An 11,153-nucleotide genomic window follows, 5' to 3' on the forward strand; every position below is an offset into this window, starting at 1 on the left:
TTGGGCAATTTTGAAAAGAGTGAAAGCAAACCCTAGACCTAATGCCTAGTGACCAAATTTTGCTTGAAGACTCACTGAAATGACAAAATTTGACCTTGACACTCTGAGACCACTTTGTAAGAGCATATTTGATCACTTGAGGAAGGCTGGAAAGACTGACACTAACAGATCCGACAATGGGTTGTCCTCTGGGTGGAGGATAAGGTGCTTGCCCCCCATGCGGTTACTAAACACCAGTTGAGGTTACTTGAGGATTACCTAAGTTACCAGATATCATGTGAGCATATTGGTCTGATGCCAAAGGTGCTTCAGGCATGGATTCCATGCTCTGAACAATAGATGTAGATAAACCAAATGACCAAGTAGAAGGTTGAGGAAGAGGAGTAGCTCCTCAAAAAAGTCTTAGTAAGTGATTGGTATCCAGGAGGAAATAAAGGACCACCATTCAATAGTGACTCTGAAGAGCTGGTAAAAATAGATGAATCATTAGGTTGGCTTCCAAGAGGAATTTATGACATGGTTCGTCTCGGTGAATAAAAAGGAATGCAGTGAGGTGGAAAACTAGGACCTAAAAAGTTTAAAGGGGTAGGATACCAAGGATTAGGTCGAAAAGGATCAAAAGTAACTCTTTGAAAAACTCTTGGATCAAAAAGTTCACCAGTGATAGCTGGAGTACGAGGTGATTCTTCCTCCTCGTTCCTAGTAATATCTTCAATACTAATTAAACTAGGTGGTAATCTAGTCATAATTATATTTTTCCTTTGAGGTGAGATGGAGCAGGAGTAGGAGTTGTTACAACTGAAAGTGATTCAGGTTGAGAAATATTAGATTCAGGTTCTTCTACTTCTAGTTCAGTTAGTTCTATGTCTGAAACTTCACCAGTATCAAATTCACATTGAGCAACTTCGGTAATTTCTGGGCCAAAATGAACTAAGCCTGGTTCTACTTCTTGTGTTGGATTCATGTAACACCCTCCTCCCACATTTGCCCAAGCAACCAGCCATATGGCGTAAACATAAGAAGAGAGGTCACAACGATATGATTCGACCTCCTAAGTCATGTTAAGGAAGTGGAACCAATGAAAACACACCATACATACAATAATTATCAGCTACAGGACCCTCAGGAGACATGTCAGCCACTCACACAGCCTGTCCCTGGGTCCCGCTGATGTTCTGGACCTCATAGGCCATTGTTGCTCTCATGCTATGGGCAAGGGAGTGACTAGAACCCAAAGTCTCTCTCACAGGCTTTCCTACGAGCGACCAGAGACCAAAGTTGCTAGTGCTATGCCAATGACTTCGACATTTGAGCCACTTTTTCAAGCCCAGAGCCCAGGTCACTGCCCAGAATTGAACCATCTCTTCAAATCAATAAAATAACATGGAAATGATAGTATTAAATAAAATACTTGTTTAAGACCTTGACTGGACCCCTACTAGCCATGACAGGCATTTCATCAAACATATTGCAAATGTGTAATCTACAGGTGTAATCAACAGTTCTGAGCATAACGGTCTCATACTTAGCTGAGAATTGCTAAGAACCATTGATGCGTCAACACATCAACTTTCATTCCATCCATTAGGTCATAGATACATTGATCATTCAATTACAAGTAAAAACATGATGAGAGCCACACATGGTTGTTGTCATAAAACACATACATAACCAACATAATAGCAACAAAAATACTCATGAAAGTACAACCATATAGACCACATACAATTCATTAAAATTCTCATAGAAATTCAAGAAGAGATAACCTTTCAATCATGATGTAAAATCAAAACCCGGGATGGGACTTCCACGTTCCACCCGACCATAGAATGGCTTAGAAAAATCTCTCTTCAACCATTCACCCTCATGCCATATTCCAAGCATGAATGTGGGATCTCATAGAACACATCAATCAAAACTCATCCAGGGCTTCCAGAGGCCACCCACCTCAACCCATCAAGCAGTGATTCCACCTCACGGACTAATCCAAATGGATTCAGCATAGCCTCCAGATCAAAAGTATTCAAATATAGGTGAAAGTGGAATCATGTTTAAGTGCTCGTGAATATGAAACCAATGGTGCAAACAGTGTGTAAATCCGAGTTCGGATGAAGAAATTAGAGCCAATTAAATATTTAGGCCAAAAAGTCAATGCCTACATTAGCAAGACATGTGGAAACCCGGAAAGAGTCACAGGTTCTTGATGATGTTAGTGCATAAGGTGATGTGGCAGTTTGCGACTGCTTCATACCACAGGCAATGGGGATCAACGAACAAGAGCGGAGATCGTCTGATCAAAGGAGATCAACACATATCGCGTCGAAAAATGTAGATAGGTTATCCTGGAAAACGGACGCGATAAAGTTATGCAAAATAAGTTAAACTCCTTTGAGTTCTTGCAAGGAAGTGGTAAGTGGTTTATCACGTGCCTTCAAGGCAGGAAATGGTTTTCCAAAAATCTGCATGATTCCACTCAGCGGTCGACACATAGCATCCTGAAAACCACTTTCTCGCGTGCCTTCAGAGAATTAGCAGACGTGCTAATTGGAGTGCGAGATCACGCGATAGCCATCGAATCCCTCAGGACAGATCAATGGTGTAGATTGTCTGGAGTAGTTGATGAGCGGGACGTGATATCCGTCAGATTGTTTGTTCTCGAGATCGGTGCCGGGAAAAGGCTGGACGGTCAAGGTCCACCCACGCTCACCGATCCTTTGGTTTATAGTTTGTTTCTATTATGAACATATTATTTCGCGTTTATTGTGGTTTGTAACAATATGTGGTATATAAATACCATAACACATAAAAGTTGATAGGAGAGTGTGTTGTGAACTGTTCCAGGGGTCTGGAGGTCAGAGTGACCAAGAATGGCTGAGTGTATACTCGTTTCAACTCGAAGATTTGAGCTGAACACAGCGGTGAGATCCATTTTCATGGTTGAGACTCTGTTTTTGAGCTCACACCTGTAACAACTATTTGAAGACATAATAAAGAGGTCAGCACTGGAAGCTAAAGGACCAGGAGACGTAGCCAGGAAGTCTGGTGAACTCTTTTATCAATTTTGGTTGTGTTGATGTTTTTTATTGTGTTTTATAATTGTTTAAGTGTTTATGTTATTTGCAATCTTATCGATCCATTGCACTAAGTAACATAGGCAACTTCACACATAGTCTGTAATACCTTTTTCAATATCGGATCAAGTGGTATTAGAGCTTAAGGTTTTTAAGGTTTGATAAGTTGGTGTGGAGATTTGAATGCTTACTAGGTTGAGGCTCGGACCAGGTGAAGGTGAACTTGTTGAGGTGAATCTAGAGAATGGAAGGGTCTTTTCATGAAGAAGGAGGGCAGATGAAACTCCACTTGGGTCAGAATCCCAGTTCTTGGATAGTTTCATGACGATACGTGCAATGGTGGAAGAAATGTATAATGAGTGAAAAAAGGGCAAAGGTGAAGGCACTTCATCACCTAAACTAGACAAAGGAGCAAAGGAACCTTTTCTTTTTGTCCCTCCAGATAAAGAAGATAAAGGAAAAGGAGAAAATCCTCCATCATCACCATCATCGTCATCATCATCGTCTTCTTCTCATAAAACTAGTTCTTCTAAGAAGAAGGAAAAGAAATCCTCTTCGATCAAATTAGATGTAAAATTTGATTTGCCAATGTATGATGGACAACTTAACGCTGAAAAGCTTGATAATTGGATAAGGAAAATTGATGTATATTGCAGGGTGCAGAAAGTTGATTCAGAAAGGAAAAAGATCCAGGTGGCTAGCATTCGACTTGGAGGAACTGCACTTGTGTGGTGGGAAGGCAAGACACATGAAGATCTCCAACAGCATGGTAAAATCATTTCAACTTGGAATGAATTTGTTTCTGCCATTGAAAAGAAATTTTATGCTTTGGCTTATATGCACCAAGCAATGATGAGTTGGCAAACACTACGTCAATTAATGGGTCAAAGTGTTCAGAGTTATACTCAGGAATTTCATAAGAGAGCTTTAACATTAGGCATATCATTGGACTCACCAGAGACATTGTTAAAATATATAGGTGATCTTCATAGTTATTTGAAGCATACTATACTTATGTTTAACCCCACTAGCTTAGATGATGTATTATTTCAAGCAACTCATATAGAGGCTAGAGGTAAAAATGTAACCCCAGATGTTGGGAAATCATCCAAATCTATTGAGAACAAGAAGAAACTGAAATGCAAGGAGAGGAAAACAAACATGTTGAAGAAGGATAAACCTTCATGCACTCATTGTAAGAAGGAAGGACACGATGAGGCACACTACTGGTCTTTGCATCCAGAATTGAAGCCTAAGAAGTTTGGGAGTAAAGAGCGAAAGAATGTTGTTGCTATTCAAAAGGACTTGGGATCAGACTTAGGTGACGAAACAACGGTTACAGCTACATGTATCAAAGGTAAAGATTCTGAAGTGTCTACAAGTAATTCTTCGCATTTTGTTGATAAATAAAGTTATGAGAGGAAAAGAAATGAGCTATTTCATATTAGAGTTATTTCCAAGCACACTAAAATTGATACTTTATTTGACAGTGGGTAGCAAGTTAATTTGATTTCTGAAACAATTGTAAAGAAATTGGGTCTAGAAACAAAACCTCATAAAAAGCCATATCCACTAGGTTGGGTGTGTGATAAAACAAAGCTACAAGTTACAAAACAATGTAAACTTTGTTTTGCCATTGGGTCAACATTTGTAGATGAGGTTGAGTTAGACATAGTCCCATTGGACATATGTGGAATTGTATTAGGAAGTCCATACATGTACGATAGAAAAGCTATCTTCTATAGAGATGAAAATAAGTATCAACTCACTAAGGATGGAATTGAATATATTGTAAGGTCTCATAAACTCAAAGATAACTTCTCTCTCATAAATTTAGGATAGATGAAAGGAATTGTAAATTCAAGTAAGCAATTTTTACTAATGATTGTAAAAGCAAAGGATTTTTGTAAATCCGATGCATTCCAAGGCTGTAATCCTAAACAGAAAGTAGATATAGTTAAAGTTGTTTCTGATTATGATATTCTATTTCAAGAGCCTAAAGGGCTTCCACCTATTATAGCACCATTTACCACTCTTGGTATATATGATGCTTTGTTTATGGCCTAGGGCAACCCCTCCTTCCAGACTTGGTCCAAATATATAAAAAACAATGTTTTATTCCTTGAACACTACTTTGCCCTAAGATAAAAGCGTGTACATGCAGGTCAGTCAATACCCAACCCGCGTATATGTATTAAAACACTTAAAAAATTAAATTTCCTCAATTTTGGGCAGAGTTCACGGGTTCTACCTGTTGATTACCTCCTATTTCCCGTGGCCCAGTTGTTTCCCATCTAAAAAACTAATTGGGAGAGGTATAAATAAACCTCTATGGGAAGGCCTTAAGGAGAGGAGAAGAGATAGAGTTATTATACTAATATTATCCCTAACTGAGTCTGATGAATCCCTATGCCTCATGCACTTCCCCAAGCTTCAGGAAACCCTTGTTTCCTTGATTATAGATATCCTTCCTTTTTCTTGAGATATCATGGTATTGGTGATGGAAGAAGATTGTTGAAGGCTAGGATAGGACGAATCCGGAGGACGGTTCCGCTTGGAGCCAGAGAAAGAGTCAGGTGAATTCTTTCCATGTTATTTATAGCTTACTGCAATAAAATAAATGTTGTCTTGTTTCCGAAATTAACTATGTCTATGCATCAAATTATGTTTTAATTCATATATGAATGTCATTTTGATGTATGATCAATCATTTGTTTATATGATATAAAGTCAATTTCGTGAATATGTTTTACTTCTATACTGCTATGTATGTTCGAATTGAATGATTTTCAGGTTTGAAGAACATCGGGAGTTGCAGAGGGTCTGAACCCTGTAGGACCTACTCAAAAGAAGGAAATCTAGCTACAGTCACTCTTACGTAGTTTGATAATATAAGCATATTGCTTGAGCTGTTTGAGTATTTCTTGTTGTAGTTTGCTTCTACTCTGTTGGTGTTCTAACCCAAAGCCCTAGGGTGCTTTCACCCGAAATAGAATTGGAGACTCCATTAGGGATAACAATCTTGTTATTCCTGGTTTGGGTTGTTCATTTTCAATCGGGGCTCAATCTTTGGTTTGCTTGTGGTTACAGTCTTATTTGGTCTACTAGAGTCCCAGGCCTCAAGTCTGATCTTTTGGATTAGACTTTGTTTTTTATTTCCTCTTGCAAAGCTTTGTATATGCTCTTTACTTTGTAAATAGTTGCGTATACACACTTGTTTTTGTAAAGTGAACTTGTGTATATGCGAGTTTCCTATGTTAGGAGTGCATGTGCATGCCTCTATGTTTGGACACAGTCGCATATGCAAATTTTTGCATTGTTTTTCAAATCTTTCAACCCAGATAGATTTTTTGCCTGGTCTTTTCAGTCTCTGTGTGGTCAATTGATGTCTGAAGAATTTAATTATTCTGCAAGCTTACTATTTCAAAGTCTCTTCCTCATTGAAAATATTTGGCCTAGGTTTGCTTCTTTAGCGAGTTTGTAATTTGTGTTTTGGCACACAAGACTTTGTCCTGAAGTTCTTGATTGTTCTGGTCCTCCAGAACACGAGATTGTTTTCAGTTTCAGTGTCAAGCCCAGATTTCAAATCTACTTGCTTTTCTCTCCTTTGTTTTGTGGCCTCATAGCTTTTCTTGCTTTTTGAAAGTCTTTTTGACGAATTTGGAAGTATTTCTTTCTTGGCTTCTTGGTTAGTTTGTCAAACTCTTTAATGCTATTTGGGTTGTTTTGTACAAGTTGAAGTCTTTTGCTCAAGTTTTCGTTCATTTTCGAGTTTGTAACTTGCAAAGACTCCTTGTGCTCTTTTCTCGATCTTTTGAGTTTTAGTAGCATTTTTGTGATTTCAAAAATTTGTTTTGGTTGCTTCTTTAAAAAAGAAAAGATCTCAAAAAACTTTGTTTTTGTTTTTCTTTTGCCAAGTTTGGTTTATGGTTTCTTTTTGTTGTTGAAAGTGAATTGCGATCTTTTACAATTTGTCCTTCTTGTTTGGAGAGAATTTTGTCCTTTTTGAGTGTTATTTAGGATCTTGCATCTCCATTATATATTGTATTAGGGTATTTTGCATTGTTAAAGCATTCATAGTCTTTTAGTTTTTGGGTGTGTGAAGTGTGTTTCAAGAAAAGAAGAGAAAAAGTACTTTTATTTGTAGAAGTTTCATAGAACCCGTATAGGGATCTCTTTTCATCGAAGAAAAAATGATTGCATTCATGTAGTTATATTTTCATTGATTTCTGTTGCGTCATACAAACGTCATTGGTTTCACTCCCATCTTTACCCTTGACTTAAAGAATAGCCATTAAAATCAAGCGATTAATTAAAATAAACTACAACTTTTATGTTTTCATCAGAATACACCAACAAGTTTAGGTTTATTAGGGCCTTGGATTAGGCGAGAAGAGAGTTAACTCTCCAAGGCCACTCAAAATTACAAAACATAGAAGTTTGATTAATGAGAGAAATCCAATAGCGTTAGGGAGACCAGGAAAGCTCCGTAACTGGGAGTAAAGAACGAGGGAGAGTGAAGATAAGGAAGAGAGATACCCCCTCTCATCCTTGTCAGATCTCACCTCACGATTGTTCCGCCCAGCTTCTAATACGAGTTGGTGACCATAGTTGCCTATCCTAGGAATCACACAGGTGGCTACGAAGGGGAATCCCATGGCACCTAAGGCTGACGTTATATCATGTTCAACAATACTTATGGAGGGTACCCTTGCGAAGCTTGGGTTCTTGCACCGGCAAAGGCTGTTGTCTAGAGGTCAGTGTAACTGCCTCTAATACCTTCACTAGTAGGCCTAGGGCGTAATTACCCCAGTCTATTTTCAGAAGGCCCTTGTTATTAACTTTCTTGTATTTTGGTGTCCGGTCCTAATCACCCGGAGCAGAAATACTCGAGAGTTGTTTGATTGCTGATATCTTTAGGGACTTTTTAGTGAGTGTTATTTGCTCCTAGTCAACCTAGCTTTATAATTTTTTGAGTCTTTAAGTAGATCTTTTAAATAATTCAAAGTGGCTAATCGACCATCTCAACGGTCTAGGAGACTTCGTGGGCTATCACCTACGAGTCCTGAGCCTTCTCCTAGAAGGCATAGGAGCAATTCTGCCAGTGGTTTTCAACCAGTGGTAGTAGGTGCATCAGAGATTGATCCTCTGCTTGGGGTCATTAATTCACAAGATAGACCTGGCACTAGTAGAGAGTTAGAGAGGAACACACCAGTTCTTTCTCGAGTACTTTTTCAGTTGGAAGATAATATCGAAGTTGAAGAGCTTTCAGAGTCGATTGCAGCTCCAAATTCTCCTCTTCCTCCTGATCATCCAGATGTTCTATTGTACGTTGGAACCCCAACTCATAGGCCTTCGAGCCCAGGTTTACACCCATCTATTCCTTTGATGACCACTGCTGGAAGCATGGCATCTACGACGAGTGTTGAGAGTGTGCAGACTCCCATATCTGTACAAGGAGGAGGAACTATTTCCATCCCTTCTATTACTCCTAGCACGGCTATATTTGGGTCTACTTCCATTCCGTCAACGAGTGGAAGTTCTCAGGCTACTGCATCCGATTTTGGATTTATCCCTTATGGAATTTCATCTCATGGGATTCCTTCAGTTCCTTTGAACATACCATCAACCGCCTCCACATCCATGATGAGTGTATTGGCTTCTTTTCAGGGTTTCCCATTTGGAAGTGGTCATATACCACACTCCAATCGAATAGTATGGTCAATGCCTTTTTCCTTTACAGGTCAAGGTAATAACCCATTCTAGAGTTGGACAAACCCTACGATTAGTGGGATAGGAGCTGGGAATCAATTTTATTCCGGCCAAGAAGGGAATGTGCCATATTCTTCAGTTAATTCGTTTCAGAATTTTCCACCCTTTGCTAACGCATGGAATCCTTATCAGGGGCTATCAGCTCCTTTTAACACTTTGTTAGGGGGTAACTTCACTGGTTATGAAGGATTTTCGGTAGGAGTTGGTCAAACTCCAAATTTTGCTAGACCACAAGGAGCACCTTTTGGTTCGGTAGGCTCTACGAGTTACTTTGGGCAACCTGTTGTTTTTCAAAATCCAGGTCATTATTTTCAAACCTTTGGGAACCCTGCCCGCACTAGATGGAATTCCCAAGGTCCGCCACGACTCCCTTTTCTGGCCACGCTAAACTTGCAAGACTTAACTAAATTGACAAATGATCTGATTCGGTACAATCCGGCTTGGCCTCCAGTCCCAACTAAACTTCCCTCGGATATCCCAAAATTCAAAGGGAAGAGTGGTGAAGCTTCGGGAGACCATGTAACCACATTTCACTTACGGTGCGCATCCAACTCCCTCATAGATGATTCGATCAGGTTGCGGTTATTTCAGTGCACCCTAATTGGAAATGCAGCCAAATGGTATATAGAGTTGCCAGGGGGCACCTATACTTCTTTTTGTGATTTGGCTAATGTCTTTTTGAACCATTTTTAGTTGCTTGTCTGATATGAAGCCGGAATTGAACTTCTGGCTAACTTTCAGCAAGACATCGCAACTCACATTTCAGATCACATCCAAGAATGAAGGAGGAGGAAAAGGCTTATCAAAGCTGAAATCCCACCAGAGTTCCTTCTTGAATGGTTTCTCAAATCATTACAACTTGAGATCTCAAAGGATGTGTCTCTCTTTGGTGTTTATATGGAAGAACATACCATTTTCAGAGCCCAGCAATTAGAACTGATATATTCTCAGTTTGGGGTTCTTCAGAAAATTCTACCTGATGCTCCTAGATCTAAGGTCGATTTAGCCAAACTGAAACCAGGTCCCCATGCTGATGGTATAGTCGGATCGATTGATGTTAACACGGTGAACCTATTGAATCAATTACAATAGTTGTCTCTACAAACTGCTTCTTCTACCCAAGCAGCACCATCTATACCTACACCTTCCCAACCTACCTCTATAAACGCCATCCAGACCACTAACCCCAAAGGAAATCAACAATCTGATGGGAAGAGGAAGGGACGAGGTAAGAAGAAGAACCAGGAAGGAAAAGGCAATGCAAACAAACTCGGCAATGATGTCGGAGAGGGTAGGAAAGAGTCCAAGAAAAAGGTAAAATTTCCATGCAAGTTATGCAATGGAGATCATCTGACTCACCTCTGCCCTAAGATGCAAGACGCTCAGTGCTTATTAGTATAGCAAGGGTCCTCTAGCTCCCAAGCTATTCTGACTAACCCTTTTCCCCAAGGGCAGCAATTACTTACTAGCATGAATTCTAATGCTGGTACCTCTGCTGGGGGCAACCAAGAAGGGGAAAATTCATCAAATGTTTATATGATGAGCTCTCATATCGACGTCGCTACGCGAGCATGCGATTATGGTGAATCAGAAACATCTAAGGCTAAATCTATTCCCGAAGCCATAAAACCACTTCATATTGAGTGGCCCTCTGTTGAGTCTATACCTCGGATACCGAAAGGCTCCGCAAAGCGGTCGACTATTAACCCTAATGCTAGGGTCACCCAGAACTACTCGATTGTAGATGATCTAGCTCAAAGTCCTTGTGCAATGTCAGCATTGGAGGTACTCCAATTGTACCTTGCTCAAAGAAGTGCTTTGCTTTTGACAATCGACGCAGTAGACCCAAAGAATTCTTTAGTGCTCACTTTTGATATGTTGAATGTCAAAAAGAGACTTCCTCACCATATGGCTTTCCAAATAAAGTCCACATACCAAAAGACCAATATTTTCTGACTGTTATATATGAGGGAGCTTCCACATGCATGATGTCTATGTCATGTTGGAAGGCCATTGGATCACCTTCATTTTTTCCTTCACCGACTCTTTTGACGACATTTGATGGACATTCTCATAGGCCACACGGGATTATCCTGACCTTTCCTATCTGTGTTGGGGGAAAGGTAGTGAATATTGAGGTAGAAATCGTCGATGCAAACCTGGATTATAACCTCCTCTTAGGCAGGAATTGGATTTATGAGATGGATGCCATAGTTTCATCATTATTCCGCATCCTCTATTTTCCTCATGAGGGGAGGATTGTTAGAGTTGATCAGTTAGATTATTCTCTAGGTGACTCTCACACAACTT

This window comes from Pinus tabuliformis, chromosome 6, assembly GCF_031772625.1.
Source record: "Pinus tabuliformis cultivar Carrire ecotype Pingquan chromosome 6, CPIR1, whole genome shotgun sequence".
In the NCBI taxonomy this organism is placed as follows: domain Eukaryota; kingdom Viridiplantae; phylum Streptophyta; class Pinopsida; order Pinales; family Pinaceae; genus Pinus; species Pinus tabuliformis.